The sequence below is a fragment of the Ambystoma mexicanum genome, chromosome 5p (genome assembly GCF_040938575.1).
Source record: "Ambystoma mexicanum isolate Mex_15411 chromosome 5p, UKY_AmexF1_1, whole genome shotgun sequence".
Classification (NCBI taxonomy): Eukaryota; Metazoa; Chordata; class Amphibia; order Caudata; family Ambystomatidae; genus Ambystoma; species Ambystoma mexicanum.
Genome location: NC_090930.1, coordinates 297539563 through 297555287, shown reverse-complemented (window position 1 = coordinate 297555287; position 15725 = coordinate 297539563).

Below are 15725 nucleotides of genomic sequence, written 5' to 3'. Positions count from 1 at the left end.
GCTCCCCATCCCGCCAGGGAGGCGTCCGTCGTCACCGTCACCTGATGCACTGGGGTCTGGAAGTCAATGCCCACCACGAGATGCGCGCAAGAGCCCCACCACAGGATCGCTTGACGGAATGTCTCACTGAGGGAGATCTTGTCTTTGAAGCTGCCCGCCGCTTGCATCCAACGGGCGTCGAGGTACTCCTGCAGTGGCCGCATCCGCAACCTGCATTGACGCATGAGGTAGATGCACAATGACATCATGCCGAGCAGGGACTTGATGGACCTCACCCTGACCACTTCCATGGTCAACAGTCGTTGTACCTTGCCCAGGATGGCCTTTGTCCTTTGCTCCGATGGTGAAGCCCACTGCTCCACTGTGTCAAGTCTGGCTCCCAGGAACAGGGCGTCTTGCGACGGTACCAAGTGGGATTTCGAGAAGTGGATCGAGATTCTCAGATCCGTGATTAGGCGGATGGTCTTCGCTGTGTGATTGACGGCGAGTTCTCTTGACTTTGCTCGAATGAGCCAATCGTCCAGGTAGGGGTATACGTCTATCCCCTGCAGGCACAGCCGCGCCACCACCGGTGCCAGGCACTTGGTGAAGACCCTCCGCGCCGACTGCGCTTGAACTGGTAGTGTCGCCCTTGGACCACGAATCGTAGGAACTTTCGAAATCCTTTGTGTATGGGCATGTGAAAGTAGGCATCCTCCAAGTCCAGCGACAACAGGAAGTCGCCCCCCTCCAGCTGTCCCACCACGTGCTGAAGGGTGACCATCCGGAATTTCTGGGACTTGATGTATTTGTTGAGGTGGCAAAGGTCTAGGATGGGCCGCATGCCGCCGGTCTTCTTTCGGACGAGGAAGTACCGCAAATATACTCCAGAGCCCAGGAGTCTCTCCGGGACGAGTTCTATCGTGCCCTTTTTTAGCATTGCTTGTACTTCCAGAAGCAGCTGTGGCACATGGTTTTCCTTCCTGGCCACGGGTGGTAGACAGGGACACTTTCTTTGGAACTCCAGAGTGTGCTCGTGGGCCATGGCATCTAGCACCCAACGGTCGGTGGAGATGGACTCCCACACGCTGATGAAATTCGCCAGCCTGCCTCCCCAAGGGGTGCTCGGGTGGAGGCCCGATGTCACGGCCGGTTCAGTCTTGCTTCGCCGAGGCCTTGCCACCTTAGCCTCCTTGGCGACGACGACGGTGTCCTTCACCAGATGGGCAACAGCGTTTGCTGTTACCTTACTGCGGCCTCTGTAGGCTTCCTGCGACGAGGAGTGGGCCTGGCGGTACGACGCGGAACTGCTGCCGAATCCTTTGGAGGCACCTTGAGACTTGCTTCCGGGAGTCCGAAAGGACGGCCATCATTGATGGAGAGAGCACAAGGCTCGGGTCGTCGCGGTGTCCGCCTTGATGGCCTGCAGTGACTTGTCCACTGCCTTGCCGAACAGGTTGTTCCCGTCGAAGGGCATGTCCAGTGGTCTGCATGTCCTGATGGAAATCGGTGGCCTTGAGCCAACCACGCCGGCGAAAGCAAACGCTGTTGCCCATCTGGTGAAAGCCGGTGTCGGCGAGGTCCGTGGCCACCGTGATGGCATGGTCCGAAGCCACCTCGCCTTCCTGCAGGATTTCAAGGGCTTCTACCCTCTTGTCGTCTGGGAGGAAGTCCAGGAGGGGAGCAATCTTGAACCACATCTCCCTGCCATAGCGTGCCATGATTGCAAGGGCGTTGGCGCTTTGATGGGTGTTGCTGCAGACGAGATGTCCCGTCGTCCCATGGCATCCAGCTTCTTCCCCTTGCCATCCGGTGGGGAAGTAGGAGTTGATGTCGTCGCCCCTGCAGATTTCATCTTGGCCGTCGTGGAGACAACCGAATCCGGGGACGGCTGTGCCCTAAGGCACATAGGGGTGGAGTCTGGGATCCGGTACTTCTTCTGGTACCGGTCCCTCTTAGCCGGAGCCATAGACGGGTTCTTCAGCAGTGCCAGTCCTTCGTCCCAGATGTCGTCCAGTAACAGGACTGAGAGGACGGTCTTCCTCTTGGCCTCCCGCCGTTGGTAGAGGAAACCTTCCTTCTTCTGCTCTTCGGGGCATAGCTGGAAAAGCTCCAATGCCCTGGTGATCATGGCGTGAAAGGAGCCAATTTCGTTGGGAGAGGAGGCCCTGGCAGGGGGTGATGGGAGATCCATCCCGTCATCACCATCATCGTCACCGTCCCCATCGTCGCCGTCTCCGTTCCCGTCTCATCCCTCAGTGGAGGGGATAGGGGTGAGGGATGGAAGGGAGGGGGAGGATGGAATCACCTCCGCTTGTTCGGTGGGATCACCAATGGTCCAGGCGCCGCTGGATCGTCCGCTCGGGGTAAGGGCAACCTTGTCCTCATCTCCGTACACAGGGTCTGCAAAGCCATCAATATTGCACCTTAATTGTCCTGTGGCGTAGGCATCGGTTGTGACGGGAGCGATGGCTGGGGTGCAGGTTCCTCCGTTTCCTCCACGGGTTGCAGCTCCTCGTCGGCTCCACCGTTGCTCTCCACGTCCGCCTCATCGGGATTCCTCCCGGAGGACCTGACTTCCTCTAACCTCTTGTCCAGGATCTTTTTGATGCCAGCCAGCTCATCCTCAGAGGTGGTATCTGTGTCCGATATGGCTACCGTGCGCCCCCTCTTTCTCATCCCGGGGTTTCACGGGGGTCTTCTCGATAGGCTGGAAAGATGATTCCCTCCAGGGTGGCAGGGAAACTCTGGGCCCGGAAGTCGTCTCCACTGGGTTAGCCTCCACATGCTTCGCCAGGGCTGCCACGACTCCTTCGATCGAGGCCTTCGCCGGGTGAATCAGGGTCTTCATGACCTTGGGCGCGTCTGAGGCCTTCACCTTAGGGGGAGGGTCACCACCTGGTTCCCCCTTGGCTTTCTCTGTCGGGATCGACCGGGGCTTCTCCCGAAGCTTACCTGGGTTCTCCGACTTCCTTTTCCCTGAGCCAGAGCGTTGGCTCGTCAATGATGGCGTCAGTGACATCGTGCCCTACCTGGCAGCTGAGGAGCCCGAACCAACGGCGCTCTTGGTGCCCGCGGACTCGCAGTGCTTTGCCTTTTGTTGGGCCCCCGTCGCCGGAGCACCCTCAAAGGTATTAGAAGACCGCTCAGACTTCTTCTTCTCATCTGTTGCTGGGCTCTTCCCCTCCAGCCAGTTGGTGAGCCGAATACGACGGTCCTTCATTGTCCGGATGTACATGTTCTTACAGAACGCACAGTCCTCCTCCATGTGCGACTTGTCGGCGTGAAGGCAGTAGAGGCACCGGGAGTGCTTATCTTCCTTGAAGACATTCTGTAATCCACATCCTGGGCAGTTCCTGAACAGTTTGGATCCAGTAGGTGTCGAATCTCCTTTGTCCTGGGCCATGTGCGAATCGGGGTAGGCCTCAAAGCTCTTCCGGAATCCTCCAAGAAGTGTAACTCAACGAAAATCTGCCTTGAGGGGCGTAGAAAAATTCTGAAACGGGTCCCCATTGATCGGAAGAAGAATCGGTGGAGCTTGAGGCTCGAATAGACCGAAAAAATAAGAGTAAACTCTTTGAAATACGCAATATGCAGTAAAAGCTCGAGAGCTACAGCACGAGGACTCCCAACACTTGAACGTGCAGTAAAAATCTGAAGATGGCTACCAGAGGAGGGGCTTAGATAGAGGGCAGTCATTGGCTGCGGGCAGTATGACCCAGAGACCAGTTGTTGGTTATTAGTAGAAAGACAGTTCAGAAACAAAACTGAAACTGATTTTTTCTTTACTGAGGATTCCCAGCCTGACGACAGTGAATATTCATGAGCATGTGAATCCATGCCAGACCCCATGCTGGAGAATTGTCCCTTATGCATTCCATATTTGCTAACCAGGGACGATAATTCCAACAGCTCATTTTCCCTCAGTAGGTCGCCCACTGCGGGGATACCTTTGCCCTCCCAGTGCTTTCTAAACTGTTTCACTGTGCCTAGTCCTTTCCCTATGATTCCCACAATGGGAATATACTTGGAGTATGGGTCCGGGGTCCCCAAGAGTCTCCAGGCCCTTTTCCACAAGTCTCTGCCAAGTTTCAACAGCCCGGAGAGTCTTGGTAGCCTCATTTCTTCCACCCAGGGCACCTTTTTCAAAAATAATGTTCCAACATTGGCTGCAGGAGCTGAGTGTCCACCGTGATGTCATCTCCAAGCCAGTTTTCCACAAACTGCAGCTGTCCATCCAGGTAGTATAGTTCATAGTTGGGCCATCTCATCCCACGCCCACCATAATTCCTCTGTAGTGTGCTGAGGGCAATGCTATTCCTCCCTGCTCCCCACAGGAATGATCTCGTAAGCCCGTCCAGCTGCCTAAAGAATCCTCTAGGTATTTGAAAGGATACATTAGTGAAGCGGTTTCGAGGTGCAGGAGTGCCACCATCTTTAGTAATGCCACACTACCTGGTACTCCTAAGGCCAGCCTCTTGCAGAATCTCATAGCGTTCTCCACTCCCTCCAGGGCCTTCTGTGAATTGTCTCAGTAAGTAGAGGAAGGGTTGTGCCACTCGTTTATTCCCAGATACCGAAAGGATTCCTCCGCCCACCTCAGCCCCACGTTTGGCAATTGTTCCTTAGCTAGACCCCTCAGTCCCGCCAGTGGGAATAGGCTAGATTTTCCCCTGTTTACTCTGATTCATGAGAGTTTAGCAAACTGGTCTATGACTTCTAACAGGTGCAGCAAATTATCCTCAGGGTGGTTGACGTACCGTAACACATTGTCCGTGTATAGGGAAATTAAGTGTACCACCCTGTAAAGTCCTATCCCCGCCTCTGCATACCCTGCACTTAGGAAGGCTGCCAGTGGCTCCAGCGCCAGGATATTTAGCATTGGTGACAGTGGGCAGGCCTGTTTGGTGCCCTTCTGTACCTCCCATGCCTCAGATATTTGTTTCGCTGTTCTCACCCTCACCTTAGGCGCTGTAAACATCAGCCTCACCCACCTCATGAAGGCGTTACCAACCCAAACCGCTACAGAGCCCTCATGAGCCAGTCCCACTGGACAAAGTCGAAGGCCTAAACTGCATCAAGGGAGGCAACTGCGTAATCTTCCACCAGGTAGTTTGTGCTGTCAATTATGTGGTGTAATCTCTGAAGTTTCCGTGGGTGCGGCGCCCCGGGACATACCCCGTTTGGTCCATATGGATCAAGCTCCCTATCACCGTCCTGAGCCTATTTGCCAGTATGGCGCTGAGATTTTGCTATCTTGATTCATCATAGAGAGCAGCCTATGGGATCCACAGTCCTGCGGGTGCTTCCCCGGTTTAAGTATAGGCACAATGACGGAGTCTCTGAGACTACTAGGCAATGTTCCTACTTCATATGCTTATGTGTACACTTCTAATAATCTGAGCACCAGTGCGTCTGTGTAGGTCTTATAAAATTACCCAGGGAGATCTTCCGGTCCCAGTTTTTTAGCAGTCGGGAGATCGGCTATCACTGCGCTGATTTCATCCAGCCTCAGTGGCGCGTTCAGTGTGGCTGCCTGCTCACTCTCCAACCGTGGCAAATCTATCTGGCTCAGGGCTTTGTCCATGTCAGTGTCGCTTGAATTGGTGTTCCCTGAATACAGGGATTGGGAGAATCTGGCAAATATACTATTAATTTCCCTTTGTGTCCTAACCACAGTCCTGTCCTCGTCGGTAATGTTGTTGATCATGCCTCTGGGTTCCTCGTGCCTGTATAACCATGCGAGTAATCTCCCTGGCTTATCTCCTTCTCCATGCAGTTTCCAGGTGTCACTCGTGTAGTGCAATCTCCCTAGTCTTTCCCATACCGCTATACACTTTTGGCGCAGGTCTATCAGTCTTGCCTTCCACGCATTGTCTCCTGCGAGTATATTTTCCTCCCGAGCTATGTTGTTTTCCATGTCTTCCAGGGTCGTTTGTGTGTCAGCCCTCAGGCCACCCATTTTCCCTATTTCCGCGCCTCTCATGACCACCTTAAAGGCTTCCCATAGTGTCCCTGTTTTTGCTACACTACCCTTGTTGGTATCAAAGTACTCTGCTATTGTGTCTCCAAGGTGGCTTTTGAAGACATCATGACGCAGGGCTTCAGCCCTCATTCTACGTGTCGGCATTGGGGCCCTTGGGGTAACTGCCTGCCAATATGCTACTAATGGGGCATGGTCCAATAATACTCTAGACTTGTGTTCAACGCCCCCTGAACTCACCTAGGGTTTCAATTCCTGTAAAAATGTAGTCTATTCGGGTGTGTGTTCCATGAGAAGCCAAGTAGTGCGAGTATCCCCACGCCTCTCTGTGATTCTCTCTCCAAACATCCACTAGTTGTAAGTCGAAGGCGTCCAATATTTTCGCCGACGGCACAGGTTTCTTGTGCTTCTCATCCGACCTGTCTAGTCTGGGGTTAAGGGTGCAATTAAAGTATCCTCCCCACACCCAAGTTGCCTCTCTGTATGTGGTCAGCTTGGGGTATAAGGACTTGATGAATGCAGTCGCGTTGTGGTTCGGGGCATATGTGTTTATTAGGCATAATTCTCTGTTTTCTAGCAAGCCGTGTCCCACAGCCACCCTACCATCGTAATGTTTTTTTAATTCTAGCAGCTGGAAGGGGACTGTGGGAGCTATCCAGACCAGCCCCCCTCTCGCGTATGCGGATAATGATGTTCCATACAGCTTCCACTTCCCCCCATTTTCTAGCTATCGTTGCTTGCCTATCCACTGTGAGGTGCGTTTACTGCAGTAATGCTATTTTTAGCCCCATCCTTTTCAGGTATGCGTGCACTCATAATCGCTTAATATAGCTGTTAAGTCCTCAGACATTCCAGGTGACTATTTCCAGGCCATTGGTGCCCATCTGGGGTAGGCTCCCAGGGTCGTATCATTCCCATCGCCCTGCTCTCGTAACTGTCCATTACATCCTTTTCCTTCACACATTTCACAGTTCAGGTCACTAATAAACCACCCCGTCCCCACCGGCTGACCACTTACCCTGGTTGGCCTCCCTCCCCTGCAACACCAAGGAACTGCAACCTCTAACACCCATTTGTCTCTTTGTTTGAACCCCCAGCTCCCACTCCTCCCCCTCTGCTTCAAGAATATCCCAACAAAAAAACATTTCCAAACCAAACAATAGCCCGGCGGTAGTGTTCTTGCTCAGGCCCAGCTGCTCCTCTCGCTTCTGTCTCCCCTCCTTCGGCAACGTGTGGCAGCCTGATGCCTTCAAACTGGCACCTGAAGTTTCAACTGGGGTTTGCAGCCGCTACCGGAGCAGCCGTCTTGTGGGCACCTGCTGTTGTTACGGTGTTCCCGGTTCTCATGCTCCCGCATTGCTTCTCACTATGTTTTCCGCCCTCGTGCTGAGTGCCGTAACAATCTTCAGAGTCTGTTCCATGTTGTGCGCTGTGCCGTTCTGCTATGGTGCGTCATTATTCTTGTGTGGAAGTTGCGGTATTCTCTACGCATCCATCCAAGACTGTGCATCCCCTGTGCCGTCGAAGATGTGTGATCTACTGTTGTATAGTATCTTCGGGTTAGCGGATATATCAGCATGTAGCGTAAGTTCGCTCTCCTCAACCGTTCCTTTGTTGGGCCAAACAGTGCTCTCCGTCTCTGAACCAGGGCAGTATAATCAGGATAAATAGCCAATTGTGAGGATCCTCTCATGATGGTTCCCCCTTTTCTGGTAAAAGCCAGGATCTTTTCCCTATCCTTATAGTTCAGTATTTGGCTATTATCGTTCTCTGGGAGGGCGCTCGGTGGAGGCCTCTATGCCAGCGATCTGTGTGCCCTCTCAGCCGTGAATCCCTGAGTTAGAGTGCCAGGACTCACCTCCTGCAGCATCATATTCTCTACCTACTCAGTAGGGTCTCTTCCTTCTTCTCCTTCAGGGAGTCTGAGTATTATTATATTATTCCTGCAGGCTCCCCCCTCTGCGTCCTCGGCAGACCTTGTCTATTAGATCCGCCACTTGGTTCTGAGTGCAACCTATGTTTGTCGTGTTGTCTTGCACTCATTCCGCAGTGCCCAGTCGGTCTGCCAGTGCCCTTACGTCTTGTTGCAGAAGGCCCACATCTACTATGACTGCATCGATTTTGTACTCGCGCTGCTATGGCTGCAAACATTGGGTCTTCTTTATGTGCGGTCACCTTTTGTACCGTGGCTATCCCTGCTTGTTCTCCTTGGTTTCTCGCATTGCCATCTTTTTTTTGTTGTGCGTAGGCCTCCATGACAGTTTGCTGGGCTTTCCCTTTCCGGCCTTTTTCTGCCATCTAGGAGCAATGCCTCCCTGGGTGTAGTAGGGCACTCCTTTCCGTATCTTCTCTGCCTTCTGTTTGTCCCTTGTGGGTCTTAGCTCAGCCCTCTTCTTCTAGTTGGCAACTGCTCTGCGTACTACCTGTCCCAGTATCTTGGCCTCTTGAGTGTCCGTCAGCCCCCTCTACGGCACTTCACACTGAGCTGCCGCCAGGCCAAACCCGTGTTGCTTGTTCTCTCAGCTTGCACTCACCCTGCTCAGCCACTCCCCTCACTGTTCTCGCCTGCAGTGCAACCCAGGTGTCTGTCGCCCATGGCGGTGGTGACCTCTCATTGGGGCGGCAGCACACTCAGTGGGTTGTGATTTAATTCTAGCTGCAGGCAGCTCTCACCTACTCACCAATTTGCTTTTGCCACTTGGCATATGCGCCCGCTTATGCTGCTGTAAGTAGTAGCTACTCTGGCTGGGTTCTTCTTGGCCCGCTCCCCAGGCCTGCTGTGGTCCTGGGTCAACTATCTTCTCATCTTCTCCTATCCCCTCTGTACCTGTCAAGTCTCAGGAATTGCTGCGCTCATGCTGCATTTTCTGTGGCCTCTCCAGTGGCTCATCCTCAAGCTCAGGGCTCGAGCGTTCGTTCCGGGTCCTGCTAAGGAGCCTGTTGCATCAATCTGTAAGCCGGTTAGCCTGCTCCTCGGCAGGTTCCTCTGCGGTCTCCACTCTCCTTACTATGTCCGCCAAGCCTGCTCACTTTCCCCTCAGCCAACACCGCAGGGGGGGGCAGGAAGTGAAAATGGGAGAGGGCGAGGTCTCCGGACCCTGCGCTGTGTTTGGCGCCTCCAGTGGAAGTCCTCAGCGACGCAGGTGCATCCGCTGCTGGTTCCTGCTGTGTCTGCCCAATCCGGCTCCATTCACCAGCAGGGTGCAGGGGGTTCATGCGCTTTGCACTCTGTGCCGATCCCCACTGTCCCACTGCCTAGTTTCACTTGCGGGCCCTCACGCAGCACACGAAAGTCCCAACTCACAGAAAAGTTCATATCCTTGAACTCATCATCTATGCCCTGTGCATCGTCCATTACAGGTCTCAAATCCAACTCAACTGGTCAGACCATCAGGCAATCCCCTTTGACATTATTCACCCCAGTCAAGCAAACCCATCGGAAATCCTGCAAACAAGCCTTCAGATCATTCAAGAACTTCCCTGTGGAGGCTCTTACGGAAGACCTTGCCAAACTCCACTTCACATAGGCTGATTTACCTCTGACTAACCAGGACTGTGATTTGCTCCTTTCTCTTGTTCCTCTCTTGTATCCCTTCTCTAGGGTATTGTCACTCTCTCCCCCTCTTATGGGGTCTTTTGACTCTTGTTCCCCACGCTTGGGGTATCTTCACTCTCTCTCCTTCGATCTCTTGACTGTCATTATCCTCTTTCGGGTTATCTTCCCCCTCGCCCACTCCTATGGGGTATCTTCACTCAGAATCAAGGGTTACATGACTCCTTTGCACTGGGCTCACCGCTTCTCGCCTCTTCCTATTCAGGAGTAGTCATCCTTCCCACAGACCCTTCTACACTCGCAAACTTTAGGTTGCCTAGCCCCTTCCATTGAGTAGCATGGGCCGCCTTTCTTCCAGCTCCTCTGGGCTCTTGGGTCAGAGGGGTGCGGTCCTCTTTTCCCCCTCTGGGTTCAGCTGGGCTCTCTCAGGTTTCCTTCTTCAGCATAGCAGGGTAGCTACCATGCCCAAGGCAGCCATCTTCCCCTGCGTCCGGCTTCTTCTCCGCTGCTTTCCACAAACCAGGGAACCAGTCCCTAGCTGAGACATCTTGTAACTGAACTGGCTCTCATCCTATTCAGTCCTTTCTTCACTAGCCAAATACTGACTGGCTGAAATGTCCAGCTTCTCCATTTGGGGAAAGTAGTGCTTACATCGTAGCCTCCCAGGGTAGGTCATCTTCCCTTATTGATCAATTAAATTATCAGTTAAGTTAATTAGTAGTTCCAATTAGCTCTCCTATACAAGGAATTTTCTCCGGTTTATCTGGCTTGTTCCTCCATGGAAGATGGTAGGTAAGGTTCTCTGTGTTCCTCTTGCTTTATGAAAGAAGGTTTGTTATTATTTCCCTAGTTGTTATTTGATTAATTTAGATTCAGTTTACTCGCAGTCCTTAATGGGGAATTGAACTTGCGTTTTCTACATGTGAAATAACCATTCTACCACTGTGCTATTTCAGCTGTGCTGATATTCAGTGGTGAGGAAGGCTGAAGCCTTTTCCTTGCAGCTGATAAGTGGATTTCCTCTCTCCATGCTGGCAGCGTGTCTTGCTGCATGTTGTCGGCTTGACCAGCTGCTCCTCTCCACCACAGGGATTCAGAGATATGTTATTTGTGTGTGAGTCCAAGGAAAAACCTTGATTCACCACAGTCCATACACCGTCCGTTCCCCACCTTACCAGAGACTGGGTGATCTGATCCCCACTGTTTCCTCCCCTGGTTGCTTGTAGATCCATTGTTGCCTATTACACTCCCTCCCCTATTGTAGATCCTCACGCCCTTGTTACTATGCTCCCTAACCTTATTATTTCCCCTATGATTGTAAAGTGTGCCGTTGCTACCCAAAGCTAGGTCTGCACTCAATAAATACCCTAATAATAATAATAATAATAATAATAATAAATAAATAAATAACAAATCCATGTATTCTGGATTTCTTTAAAGGATGTGAACTATTGCTCCTGGTAAAAATGATTTTTTTAAATAAGAGCCCAGAACTAGAAAGTTTGTTTCCCTGTGTTCTTTAACCATATTGTGACCCCCAAACAGTTAAAATGTAATTGTAAAAACACTTTTTCCGTATATTTGAGGTCGGTCACTAGCAGAGCCAACGTTTCACCACTTCATGGGAGTTTTATCTAAAGTGACAGTGACATGAACAGACAGCCCTTTTACACAAGTGATCTTCCAGTTAAACAATAAAAATTAGCCTCTCACCTGCTCATAAAGGTCATGGCAGAAGGGAGAGCTGTTCCTTATTTGTGAGTAAGGTAATTATGCCAGTACAAACACTAGAGGCATTGAATTAATCCAAATGTATTGCACTCTTCCTATTTTGTGTACTACAAATCTAGAGATTGTCATTACAGCAGAAACTCTCGTACGAGTGCAAAAACAATAACGTACAAATGGAGAGGTTATTTCTGTTTTTACAACTTCAATGTCATTATAAACATTTTATCCTGCTTACACATGCTGCCCGTACATTATCTAGAAGTCATGCATCAGATCAGCGTGTTAACCCTTGCTCAGCACATTACATCAACATAATCCCTCTTCCTTGTTCAGGCCTCCTTACTGAAAGGGAATGGGACGAGGAAGAGTAGGTCTCGGAGTAATAAAGACTAACAGTATGTAACAGCAGCATGTGCATACCCATGAGAACATATCAGTTGATTTAATGAGGTCAAGGTGACTAAGAGGTTAACCAAATAAAGTTCACATTTTTGGTTGCAAAGTTATTTGCAGTTAGTTGCTGGTGTTTGGCTGTTGGAGAAATGCCATGCACATTTTTAGTTTGAAATATTAGGTGGCACTTAAGTGCCACCTATAAGCCAAAACTATTGCATTTGTGAGAACCCTGAAGGTGTCTCACCCACTAGTTCCCAGGGATCTGTCATCCAGGTGGCTAGGACACGGCCATCGCTTTTGGATCCAGTTCCTGTGGGTGGACCAGTGCAAGAGGATCGCCTGGATGGGGAGTCTTCGGGAAGTGGAGGCGGGACACCAGATGGCAAGACGCGGTATCCCCTTCCCTGTAACACCTTTACCCCATCCTACCCAGAAGGATACTTAGGAATTCAACACCCCCCTTTCCAACACAAACACTTTCCCACGGACAGCTCACTGTGAAAGAAAACGGACTAACACCCGAGCCATATACCTGACATGTCCCACTTCCATGGTCAGGCAGAGTCAGGCAATTACTGATCATCACACACACCTGACTTCCATCACACTTCCCCACACGAATAAAGGGTGAAGCAGGAAAGCACACTCTGAGCAAGGCAAAGCACACAAGGGAGCATCAGTTCCAAGATGGCAGTTTAATACAATGCGGAAGACGGCAAGATTGAAGAGGATTGCAAGGAGGGAAGTGCCCTTGACCTTTTCACCGAAAGCCTGTATCTTTCCTGAGCCTTCAAGAATAAGAAACGTAAGACCTTGAATCAAAGCTGAAGAATCCTGTATTGTGTGTCGGAGGTACCCGGGGCACTCCCCCGTCGACAGTCAAGGCGGGGAGAATCGATTGTCGCCATGGTACTGTCCTTGGCACCTACAACAAAGCAGCACCAGTGAACCCAGCACAGCCAGTGAGTTGGCGGAGACTGATACCAAATCAGTATCTTGATTCATGTATGTATGTATCATAGGTTATTTATAACGCGCTTAATACCCAGAGGTTTCTAAGCGCAGACCCGGGGATCGAACCTGTGTTGCTCCATGTCGTCTTGCTTCCAATGTGAGAATATTGCCGCTGAGCTATCCTCATAGAGAGCGGCCTATAGGACCCACTGTCCTGCGGGGGCTTCCCTGATTTAAGTATAGGCACAATAACAGAGTCTCTGAGACTACCAGGAAACGTTCCTACTTCATATACTTATGTGTAAACTTCTAATAATCTGGCTGCCAGTGCGTCTGTGTAGGTCTTATAAAATTTCCCAGGGAGACCGTCCGGGCCCAGTGTTTTTGCAGTCGGGAGATCGGCTATGACTGCATTGATTTCATCCAGCCTCAGTGGCACGTCAAGTGCGGCTGCCGGCTCACTCTCCAACCGTGGCAAGTCTGTCTGGCTCATGGCTTTGTCAATGTCGGTGTAGCTTGCATTGGTGTCCCCTGAATACAGGAATTAGTAGAATCTGGCAAATTCCCTTTGTGTCCTAACCACAGTCCCGTCCTTGTCTGTAATGCTGTTGATCATGCCCCTGGGTTCCTCGCGTCTGTATAACCATGCTAATAATCTCCCTGGCTTATGTCCTTCTCCATGCAGTTTCTGGGTGTAACTCGTGTAGTCCAATCACCCTAGTCTTTCCCATTCGCTATACACTTTTGGCACAGGTGTATTAGTCTTGCCTTCCCCGCATTGCCTCCTGCTAGAATATTTTCCTCCCGTGCTATGTCGTTTTCTATGTTTTTCAGGGTCCTCTGTATGTCAGCCCTCAGGCCACCCATTTTCCCTGTTGCCACGCCTCTCATGACCACCTTAAAGGCTTCCTGTAGTGTCCCTGTTTTTGCTACACTACCCGTGTTGGTATCAAACTACTCTGCTATTGCGTCTCCAAGGTGGTTTTTGAAGACGTCATCACGCAAGGCCTCAGCCCTCAATCTCCAGGTTGGTATCGGGGCCCTCAGGGTGACTGTCTGCCAATATGCTACTAATGGGGTGTGGTCCAATAATACTCTAGCCTTGTGTTTAACCCCCCTGAACTCACCCATTGTTTCAATTCCTGTAAAGATATAGTCTATTCCGGTGTGTGTTCCATGAGGAGTCGAGTAGTGCGAGTATCCCTGCGCCTTTACATGATTCTCTCTCCAAACATCCACTAGCTGTAAATCACTCAGGAGGGCACCCAATATTTTGGCCGGTGGCGCAGGTTTCTTGTGCTTCCCTTCTGACCTGTCTAGTCTGGGGTTAAGGGTGCAATTAAAGTCTCCTCCCTACACCCAAGTTGCCCCTATGTATGTGGTCAGCTTGGGGTATAAGGACTTGAAGAATGCAGTTGCGCCGTGGTTTATTCGGCAAATGTCTCTGTTCTCTAGCAAGCCGTACCCCACAACCACCGTCATATTTTCTTAATTCTAGTGGCTGGAAGGGGACTGTGGGAGCTATCCAGACCAGTACCCCTCTCTCTTATTCGGATAATGTTGAGCCATACAGCTCCCCCCCATATTACAGCTATTGCTGCTTGCCTATCCACTGTGAAGTGCATTTCCTGCAATAATGCTATTTATATCACCATCCTTTTCAGGTATGCATGCACTCGTAATCTCTTAATATAGCTGCTAAGTCTCCTGACATTCCAGGTGACTATTCTCAGGCCATTGGTTCCCATCTGGGGTAGGCTCTCAGGGTTGTATCATTCCCATCGCCCTGCTCTCGTAACTGTCCATTGCATCCTTTTCCTTCACACATGTCACAGTTCAGGTCACTAATAAACCACCCCGTTCTCCACTGACCGACCACTTAACCTGGTTGGCCTCCCTCCCCTGCAACACCAAGGAACTGCAACCTCTAACACCCATTTGTCTCTTTGTTTGCACCCCCCCAGATCCCTCCTCCCCCTCTGCTTCAAGAATACCCCAACAAAAAAACATTACCAAACCAAACAATAGCCCAGCGGTAGTGTTCTGACTCAGGCTCAGCTGCTTCTCTCGCTCCCGTCTCCCCTCCATCGGGCAACGTGTGGCAGCCTGACACCTTCAAACTGGCGTCTGAAGTTTCAACTGGGGTTTGCAGCCGCTACCAGAGCAGCCGTCTTGTGGGCATCTGCTGTTGTTGCGGTGTCCCCGGTTCTCATGCTCCCACATTACTTCTCACTATGTTTTCCACCCTCGTGCTGAATGCCGTAACAGTCTTCTGAGTCTGTTCCATGTTGTTCTCTGTGCCGTTCTGCTATGGTGCATCATTTTTCCTGTGTGGAAGTTGCGGTATTCCGTGCGCATCCATCCAAGACTGTGCGTCCCCTGTGCTGTCGAAGAAGTGCAATCTCCCATTGTATAGTATCTTCAGTTTAGCGTAGTATATCACCATGTAGCGTAAGTTCGCTCTCCTCAACTGTTCCTTGGTTGGGCCAAACAGTGCTCTCAGTCTCTGAACCAGGGCAGTGTAATCAGGATAAATAGCCAGTTTTCAGGATCCTCTCATGATGGGTCCCCCTTTTCTGGAAAAAGCCAGGATCTTTTCCGTATCCTTATAGTTCATTATTTTGACTATTATCGGTCTCCGGGAGGGTGCCGGGCGGAGACCTCTTTGCCAGTGTTCTGTGTTCCCTCTCAACCGTGAATCCCTGAGTTACCATGCCAAGACCCACCTCCTGCAGGAGCATATTCTCTATCTACTCAGTAGGGTCTCCTCCTTCTTCTCCTTCAGAGAGTCAGAGTATTATTATATTATTCCTGCATGCTCTAACTCTGCGTCCTTGGCACAGTGTTCCAGCGCCTTTACCTTGTCTACTAAAGCCGCCACTTGGGTCTGAGTGCTATCTATGTTTTTCGTGTTGTCTTGCGCTCGTTGTTCTGCGGTGCCCAGACGGTCCGATAGTGCCCTTGTCGCAGAAGGCCCACAGCGCTCAGCCCGGCTTCTCTCCTGCTGGTCTTTCGTTACACAATGTCGGCCCCACTTTTATACACCTGCAACTATTTGGCAGGTTGCAGAGCCCGTAGGCCCAATTGCTTGACCATAATTAGTGGAGCACTTTGGACATGCCTGACCCT